This window comes from Megalops cyprinoides, chromosome 5 (genome assembly GCF_013368585.1).
Source record: "Megalops cyprinoides isolate fMegCyp1 chromosome 5, fMegCyp1.pri, whole genome shotgun sequence".
NCBI classification, from domain to species: domain Eukaryota; kingdom Metazoa; phylum Chordata; class Actinopteri; order Elopiformes; family Megalopidae; genus Megalops; species Megalops cyprinoides.
In genome coordinates, this window is record NC_050587.1 from 33,737,927 (window position 1) to 33,748,053 (window position 10,127).

A 10,127-nucleotide genomic window follows, 5' to 3' on the forward strand; every position below is an offset into this window, starting at 1 on the left:
CAACAATAATAATTATAATCAAAATGCATAAATATGCTTTGGGGTTCTTCAAGAAAAATCTTTGTCACTAAATTTCCATGAACTCTAAATCAAGCTAAAGTGGAAAAAAGACCTTGAGCACTTTTTCCTTCCGTGAGCAGGCATGTAGTTTTTTATTCAGGCCCTAGAAGACATTGAAAAATAATATAATTTGATCACATGGATGTAAGGCATCTTGGCAGCATTAAACGTTTCTGCTGGAATTGGAACACTGTTGTAAATTGTGCAGTGGAACTCTTCTTATTGCCATAATCCTCCACCAGGGAAATCCCTACAATGACAAATCCATATAACAGCTTTGTCTTGGCTACTCAATCCAAATAATTTAAAATAAATATTTGTGTGAACTTGTAGTTTACAGTGTGGATTTATTTAGGAAATATATTTTTATTTGATTGAAAATCATCCATTTGGAGATGGAGAAACTTGTTCTGTGGTTGATTTGACAGAAAAAAAAACTCATGCATTCATGGGAAACAGACCATTTTCTGTTGTGGCAAAAAGCATAAATTAAAATATGCAATAATTATTTTAAAACAAAAGGATTAAAGTTTTATTGGAGGGGCTAAATTTAAACTAATACATGAATGAAGACTGGACCTTGCAGCAGACACTGCAATTTTAAGAATCATTTACTCACATTTACTCAGAGCTGTTATTATGGTGATGATTCTTATGATGATGCTTAGTGAGGAATGGAAAAGATAAAATGGCTGCGCTACTGTATACTGACAGTTAAAACGTAGCAATGCCCGTAGGACTTCATTCAGTTACTTTTTGGAGAACGTGATACAAAGTTAGCCACTAGATGGGAGTGTTGCATCTCACATCAATGATGCACCAATTTAAGTGACATTATTTCCTTATGGTCTCCAGCAACTACCATGGGGCCTCATGTTTGCACCATATGTTAAAGGCATGAGATGAAATCTTTGTGAAAGCTAAACAATGAGAGGAAATTCCCCAGAGGAAGTCCTCTCTGTACTTATGATATTATAATAGGATGAAAGTACCTTTTTTTTTTGGATATGTCAGGATATCGCATATATATTCTATTTATTATGGCCCTATATTCATCTCTGTGTGTTTCACATTTGAAGGGTCTCTCTGTCATCATAGAAGCTATAACTATTTTCATTTTATGGCTTGTTATGAACATTCTTGAAGGAGCATGGTCTAAAGCAAGAGATCCACGGTTAACACATGTGAGCAAACAGCACCAGAACCTCCTGTTTCCAACTGGAACCTTAAAATGGAAGAATGGAAGGAATGCAGGAACTGAACATCTGGTCATAATACATAGAATATCTATGAGGATACCATCACAAGCTACCTCTCTCTCCGAAGGCTATGGAATTGAGAACATTTTTTCAGACAAAGCTCCCGTGATACAAACAGAGACAAATTCTCAGTAGTTAGATGAGAGGTTGTAAATCTGTCAAGCCAAAACCCCATAAGCATGAGGCCGATGACGTCCCCAGTAAGCTGTCAGAACCAGGCGTGTCCTTGAATGCCCCGGGTGTGGCCGGGGAGAGCGCTGCAGCTCATTTTTTGTCAGCGAAAACATTTCTCTCATGAGGAAGGTGACTAAAATGCCTGGCACGTAGTGTGAAATCAGGCTTGCGCCAATGCGCTCCTGTTCCACCACCGTGTCTGTTGCTCCGCCTGGGTAAATCAATTTTGCCATTAAGGACTCCTGCTTGAGGTTAAAATCCCAAAGCAATTGGGTAATTCAATGTCCTTGTCTGGGACCCCAGGGCTGGCAATGAAGTACTTGCACCGTCTGTCTTCTACCAATGCATTGTTTATGTGTTTGGCAGACATCCTTTGCTGGGGCATCTTACATAACTTACATTTTAGGCTGTTGCCCATTTATTCAACAGGAAGCTGGCTGAGGTGAGGCTGGTTAAGTAACTTGCCTTACCTTACCTTGCAGTAGCTGAGCTGCAATCGGGTATCAAACCTGCAACATACAGAATACAAGCCCAGTTTCATCATACCACACTGGCATACCAACAGTATCAGAACAGGAGTGCTTGTTTAGATGGCCCAGTTAGGATTAGGAACAGTTTAATTCAGCATTTTAGTGTTACGCCTGTACATACCGGACCTGCTTGGCCTGGTTTAAGAGTGTTATTTCATATCCTGTGATGTACATTCAAGCAAATTTTATTGTGCATCCTCCAGCAAAACATATATCCTCAGTCAATCACCAAACAGAAGTGCCTCTGTGCATCCTCTGGTATACCTCGATAACAATGAGTGTCTCTATCCCTGTGTTCCCAAAGAGATTGTATATCACCTTTTCCGACTGCTCAACCGCAGCCTGCGTTGAAGGTCTCCGTGAAATACTACCGCAGCGTCTCTCCACACTTCTGCAAAGTTCTGAGGCTGTTTGCCCAACGGAGGTCACGAAGTTCAGGCTTGGCGGTGCACTTAAATGTAATGAATTAAGTCATATCATCATGCGGCCAAACTGTCATTCTAGAGCACACATTCAAGGTGGGTGGCATTCCAAATGAGCAATAAAGCACTGGTCTGCTGTCTCTGTTGCTGTTTAAATGTCTTCTGTGACATCTGGGTGGTTTCTACCTGTAAGAAACTAAAAAGAATCACCAATTATAACATGCAATGAACACATATGGATTAAAGAGTAAAAAAGGCTGATGTCTGATTGATAGCCTCTTTGCATGAATCTAATTTCTCAAAGGAGCAGCACTTAGGCCCACTAGTAAAAAAAAAAAGCTGAGCATAATGTCTGGTGATTAATTTGCATCTGAAATGGCCTCTGCTTTGCAGACAGAATGGATTGGTCTGACACATTAGCCAAGCCATTTCTGTTGATCAAGTGACACAGGGGAACTTTTATTTTGGCAGGAAAGCACAACATTAAAAAGTTTAATTTCGCTAATTGAATGCTCAATACTTTTATTGCAAAGTTTCTACAAAAGTCAACAATAAAACTGCAGTATTTAATGTCACTGGCCTACAATATGTGTGTAAAAGAATGTCCAGGGATGCCTTTTAAAATTTGGCAGTGAAATCCCAGCAGATCAGGGCACTGCTTGACACAAATAATCATGTAAGCTCTTTGCCACAGATATATTGTGTCTGATCCTCCATCATTGCAACTAATTATTTTGATGTGCTACTAAAATATCCCACCTATGAAAGCATTCTTTTAAGAGCACAGCTCTTAAAGCTTCTTCTGAATTGTGCAGACTGGATGGACCCCTTTCTCTGTTTGTTTAACTTGAGGGATGGTACCTCTACCTCCTTCACAAAAACAGACAGTTGATAAATGAAACTGCGGTTTGGCAGCTAGAAAAGTCCTGCGGCATGACGCGAGAAGGGATTCATGGCATTGGGTTACCCAACGGACACGGTGCTACACACCATGGGAATACCTGACCTCACCGATTTAATTCATCTCTTTTTTAACCTCCATTTGTATATATTGTATGTCAAGATATATTAGATATCCGAGGAAGCCATCCATAAAATTACACAGGTCAGACTAAACAAATTGCTGAGGTAAAATGAACCAGCCTGTATGTGAGGTCTGGGCAGCCTTTGTTGGAAGACAGCTGGCAAAGATTGCTCAGCATCTAGATGTACAATCTTGGTAGAAGGTGAAGGATAAGATGAGGGAAAAGAAGACTGGCTAAATTTAATTGGGTAGATCTTTTTATACCTTCATCTTTCAAGCTTAAATATGAGCCAATTATTCTATTCTGTTCACTGTAGTAGTTTTTTTGCAGCTTTATTTGATGAATGTGTGTGCATCTGTGCATGTGTCGCAGAATTTGCTCATTTTACGCCAACTGGTCCCTGCTGGTAAATGCAATAACATTTTTTACCACCAGGTGGTGAAGGAGAGACACTTGAGCAATTTAGGCATAGCCTTCATCTCTCATTGCTATCCACTCGGCTGTCAGAGAGATGACCCATCAAGCAAAATACAGAGGTCTGCCCTTCTGACAAGCATTTTTTGGGAAGGGAGCCGGAAGTCCATCCTCAAAGTGCATGTTCTGTGAACCTGCAACCAACAATCACTGTACCTCACAATCATAACATTGAAAGCTGTAATGACGTTAAATCACAACCTTTCAGAAAACTCACTTACAGGACTGCTTTATATCTATTTCAAGGCTTTTTTTTTGCATGAATTTGCTTTTCAAATGGAGTCACCATTGTGTTTTATTTCCATCCTTTCCGGTATGTAAAAGAGCAACACTCTAAAGTCAGAGTGCAAGCTCGCACAGTTTCAGGAGGGCAGGAAAAAAGGTCAGTGATTAGTCACTGGAACAGCTGTGAGAAGCCAGGGAGCCCAAGAGAGTGGCTCACCCCACTGGTGGTGGTCACTGAGATTAACAAAAAATGTCTCTGGAAATAACAGGAGCAAAGCGCACATGATTACAGATACCCTATACTATGGCACCAGTATATATTACTATCTGCAAATGCAGAGAGTATCTCTTTATTTCATGTTATACTGTGTGTGTGTGTGTTTGTGTGTGTGTACAAACACACACACACATACTTATATATACATCATTAACGTGAGACTTGAGATTTGTCAGATTTGTTCTTATTTTAAACAATTTCATAAGGCCGCTTCTTCAGTTCATTCCCTTGATAAGAGCTCAGACAGACCGCAGTAAGGGGAATCAGGAGCTGCTTGCAGTGGCTCTCTCTTCAGGCTGTTGACATGTGACGTCCGTAAATGTTTCAGAGAGTCCCTTAACTTGTAGCACATGCTCTGCAATGAATCGCGGCTAACGCCTAGTTCCGCAGGCTGCACGGTGAAGGGCACAGAATGCAGATTACCGAGCAGGATGTTCGAGTGTAGTGCTTCTGGAAATCCCACTCGAAGGAGGCAGAACTTCTGAGTGCTTGCCTTCAGACTTCCCTGTAGAGATGTGAGCTTTGACATAATCCAGTCTTCTTTAGCAACGAATGAGCAAGAATTTTATAATATCCAGGGGATGATTAAAAGTCAGTGGTCCACAGTGTTGAGGTCTGCGATTATTTAAAATGATGTCACCTCTGAGGGCCCTGGACTATTACTGTACATTACTGTAAAGTGAGATGACATCATCATGGAAATAATGTATTGAAGGGGAGAAGGGGTGGGTGAGTGGGATGGTGAGCAGTATTTGTGTGCTATTCATTTATGCCAAAGTTTGATTAATTTGGACAGGTCAGGTCTATAATTAGAGCCTAACCTAATTTTGACCGTCCATCTAAAGCAAATGGAAAATAGAAATATTTAAATAAGTGTGTTTATAAGTCATGAAGTCCCACAGGTTCTTAGGTTGGGGGGAGAAGAACCACAGGAGTCAGTACATTTGCATGAACTAGATTTTTGGTTAAAAAAAACTGCAGTCAACAAGATAGGGCATAAACGACCCTTTTCCTCATACTTGCCTTGCGCATGTTGTTTCCTGTTATGGAAACATCTCATCTTGCTGCTTTTCAGAGAGCTGTCTCCGCTGACAAAATCCACTTTTTAAACTGTTTCAACAGGCTTATTTCAGTACTTGTGAGGCCAAACAACCCCTGCTGCCATGACAACTCATTGCTCAATCAAACCCATTAATGAGTCATAATAACTTTATTACACAGCATTAAAGCAAATTGGCTTCACCCACATGTGAAAAGCACATTATTGACATTGAACACTGAAATGACCCAAATGTTATTGAAGGCAGAAACAGGTACAATGAGGAATTGGATTTCATGCTGTATGTTTCATGGGGATGATAAATCATTGAAATGAAGTGCCACATATGGAGTGAAATAATTGTCCTCTAGGATCACATAACACACACACACACACACACACACACACACACACACACACACACACACACGCACACACACAAAACATTTGACATGAGTCGAATGACATATTTTCAGAGGATGGTGTGAACTGGGAAACAGGGAAGGCCTGAATATGGTTTAGTGCTTTTTTCACAAATTATCAATATTCTACCTAGTGGTAGATAACAACTGTACTAAGTCAATGTCCCTGCTGGTTGGTGAGAAACACTAAAAAGTACCACAATTAAAGTGAATCTGCTGACTTCCTATAAAACGTCAGCTGTGGAATCTTTTTGCGCACTCATTTACGCAAGGCTTGACACTTTCCAACCAGGGAGTTTTACCCATGGGTCACTCCTGTGACAGGATAGGCACCTTTTTATCCACCTCATTTCCCTGTTCTACACACATGGTAAACGCAGGTTGGAGACCAACATTAACTACTCATGATTTTTCAACGTTCTTTTGAAGCCAAACCTTTGAAGTTATTTCCAGTGACGGGCGTCTAATTCAGCTGGAAGTTTTTGTTCTTAGTTTTGTAAATAGTTGACTTTGCTTGGTTTTGTTCTTATCCGTGGCTGCCTGTCTGCCCTTGTTGATAAAGGTGTATTGTATATGCCGGTATTCTACAGGCCTGAGGCCACATAGTATTTTGTAAATATTGACTTTGCAAGTCACTGCCTGAATGACCCCGCAAGTGTATTACTTGCGCACCAACCTTTCATCTCAGCTTTCTCTCTGTTTCGAGGGTTAGCTGGATATGACTTTTCTGTAAATATTTTTATGGAATATAGACTAATAAAGTAAAATCAAGCTTTTAAGAGAAACCGTCTCTAGTAGACAAAATATGGCACAAAAAATTTCTTCATGTAAATATTTAATTCAATATGGTGCTTTTGTAGTTAACAACATCCATCTGGGGCTGGTCATTATGTAACTCTTTAGGTAAGCTTGTTCATATTGCATCATTTTGCAATTAATAATAAACAGGTGAAAGTAAATCAGTAGGGTCAATGAGCTTAGCATGTAATCTGAATATTGCTGTAACATATCCCAGGTGAGGCTGTCCTACTAAATAAAAAGGTAGAAGATTACAATGTAAAACTTCCTTTACTTTTCGTTTTTGTTTAAAGTTGCATGAGCTGACCCTGTGGTGTACCATGAAAAAACTTCAGGAATCAGTTGTGTATGAATCTGTCCAGATGAAAAAATAAAAAAACGTCAGCTATGTTAGAAGCTGAACAAAAAATAACACCAATGACAAAAATAAACGGCTAAAATGACTGTGACAAACTCATGAGAACATCTGAACTAGGGGCAGGAAGACACATGACGGCATAACTACACTGCGCTGACAGGAAGCCGTTCTTTATGATCGCATTTGAACCCTTTTCAGTATGAGGGACATTGCTTTCCATGAGCGACGCCAGCTCCTTCCACGCAAGCCTCTTCCGCTGTCTCACACATGCTAGCCAAGCCTCGCGGCGTTCTCAGCGCCTCTGGGTCGGCTTCCGTCAGCGGCGCTCAGTGGCGATGAAACACACCATTCAGGGTCCAGCTGGGGTCTAGGGTACACCTGCATGACTCAGTCTCTGGTTTTCCCCTCTCTGTCCTCTGACCAATCTTATAAACAGGCATGACTGCTTTAAAAATCCCAGGCCCTTACCCCAACCCCTGTCACACACCCACACACCCACACATACTTTTACATTTATTCCCTCTGTGATGGTGTGAGCTAACAGCAGAGCGACTTACCAGCTTCTGAAGACTTTGCTCTCTGGAAGGCAGCTTGGTTAGCTTCTACCTCAGACCCGTCCTAGAATTTCCATTTGCAAATGAACCACCTCCATAATAACCTCACTGGGCTTCCCCTCTCTCTCCAAGTGTACAAGGGCGAGAAACAGGAACAGGCCATCATCAGCCACTCAGGGCAGGCCTATCGGCAACAACACCTGCGTCACTGTCCATCCTGTTGCCTGGCAACACAAGCATTCTTTCACTGTGGAGGGCAAATGGCAGGTGTCCTTTGCAAACTGTGACGCTGTTATATAGAGACACTGCTGGCAGATCTCTCCATGGAATCTTTGGCTGGTGACATGAATGAAAGAACACCTCTCTCTGTCCAACTGTGGAGAGCAGTTTTCTATCTACAGGGATCACCCTGAGTTTGACTAAAGTGTCACTGTCCCTAGCTGTGTAATTGTTGCCCTGACTCAAGCCTGTCTCGTCACGCCTACCACGCCCATGTTTCAGTTGGGTCACTTTTCTTGTGTCTTGCGTTCATGAAAGCAGTGTTTGTTTGTGGTTAGCGTGTCTTATGCACAGTAATATCTGGGCCTTCGGTTTGCTGGGTCAGTGTGTCATCTGTCCATTACCTAACCCCTGGCTTCAAGCCTGTAATCTGCAGCTCACAGAGGGGGCCATTCAGTAGGATTACACCCTCTGGTTCCTGGACCATGTGTTGCAAAGCACTCTGGACGAATGTGGGAAACCGAGACCCAGTGAGCAGCTAATGGACGCAAGCTCATTGTGCACCATATAGCAATGCAAACGTCATTCTCTCAAAACCCCCTTTAGCCTTCAGTTAGCAGATGGACATACATGGAAAAAAGAGGAAAAAAAGTTTAAAAGGAGGTTAAGCCTCATTTATGTTTGTTCAGCTTTTGATTGTCCCTAAGGGTAAATTACTGATGGAAACATTAAATCATTATGCACGCTGTACATATGATTACTTTCACTCTGAGACCACAATGGAAAAAAATCAAGACAAGGGACTTTTTTGAGATGGTTAAGACTATATGAAGGAAATTCCTCCATTGGTTTCCTGTATGGTTTCACGTAGACTTTGATTGAAATCACATCTGTCATTTTTCTCTCTGTAGTTGACCTGTCAGACATTCACATTCATCTCCGGATTTGTCATCTTCTGTGTTTATTAACTATATAACTATAACTCAGCAGATATGAAGTCGCTGAATATATTACATTGATATACATTGACGTAGCATATAGGGCCATGAGCTGATCATGTAAAATAATGCTAGTTAATGTAAGTCTGCACAAAGTGGGGCACCCCATCTGTGTGCATGTGTGCATATGTGTCTGCCTTTGTCTGTGTTTGGACAGATAAAGACAACAGACAGCACCCTTATCTCCAGCAGGACCAAGGGAGCCCCAGTGGAAATGTTCTTTGAAGCGGTGCATTTGTCTGGGAGAGGAATCGTCACAACTGAGCTGTTAAACTTGCGACTCGACTTCCCAGTTGCAGTCGGCCACTGAAAGAAACGCAGGGTGGAACTGCTTAAAAGCCCTACGAGAGCTTACTTGCAATTACAGTTCAGTTCAATTACAAAAGACTTGTATTATTCTTATTATTCGTAAATAATACAAAATCTTGTATTATTTAAGAAAACGTAATGCTCAAAATACACTGTTTATCCAGTCACTTCTTCAATTTCCATGTCATATCCAATCAACTCGAAGCTTCCCCATGCACTAGCCTCTGTTCAGGCTGAGGCAATGTTCACAGGTCAAACACTGGACTGGACGCCAATCAGAAGCTGTAATTTTCCTTGGCTTTCCCTATCGTGTGGCGAGAGAATTCAGACCACAGTTGCAGCTATCACTGCAGTACAGATGACACAGCCAGGACCATGTAACATGGAAAAAATATTTATTTCAACAGAGGACATTTGGGAATCTACAAGCCAACACTGGATGTGAATCAATGAAGGATGAAAGTGTAAAAAACTCAGATATGCAAAAATAACAACAGTTAACTAAAATATCTTTATCGAGTCGGGTGATTTCCCTGATGTTGAAATTCATTAGTGGCGAGATATGGCTGAGAGCTCATTCATTCTTATACAGACAGTATAAATGTTACAAAGCTTTGGCCAATATCTTCTTCATATTGCAAACTCAATATCAATCATCATCTAACTTGTGCTTTTTTTCTGTATTATCACTGAACATCACCTGACGCATTTCCACTGAAGGACCCCAAATGCTTGTCTTCAGTCCAGGACATATTTAATATTGGTAAATAATAAATATTGCCACAATTATTCCTCCTGACAAACCTCAAGATATGATTTTCTTTTGTCCTTCGGGAAATCCAATCCATGCGAAACAAACAGTAATACAAAAGAGAAAGAAAATAAATTAAAATATCTCAGGTTGTGGCACACAAGGAATACAGTATTTACAAACATAAAGCACTTGAGATCGAGGACGACACGACGAAGGGTCAGTGAGGACTA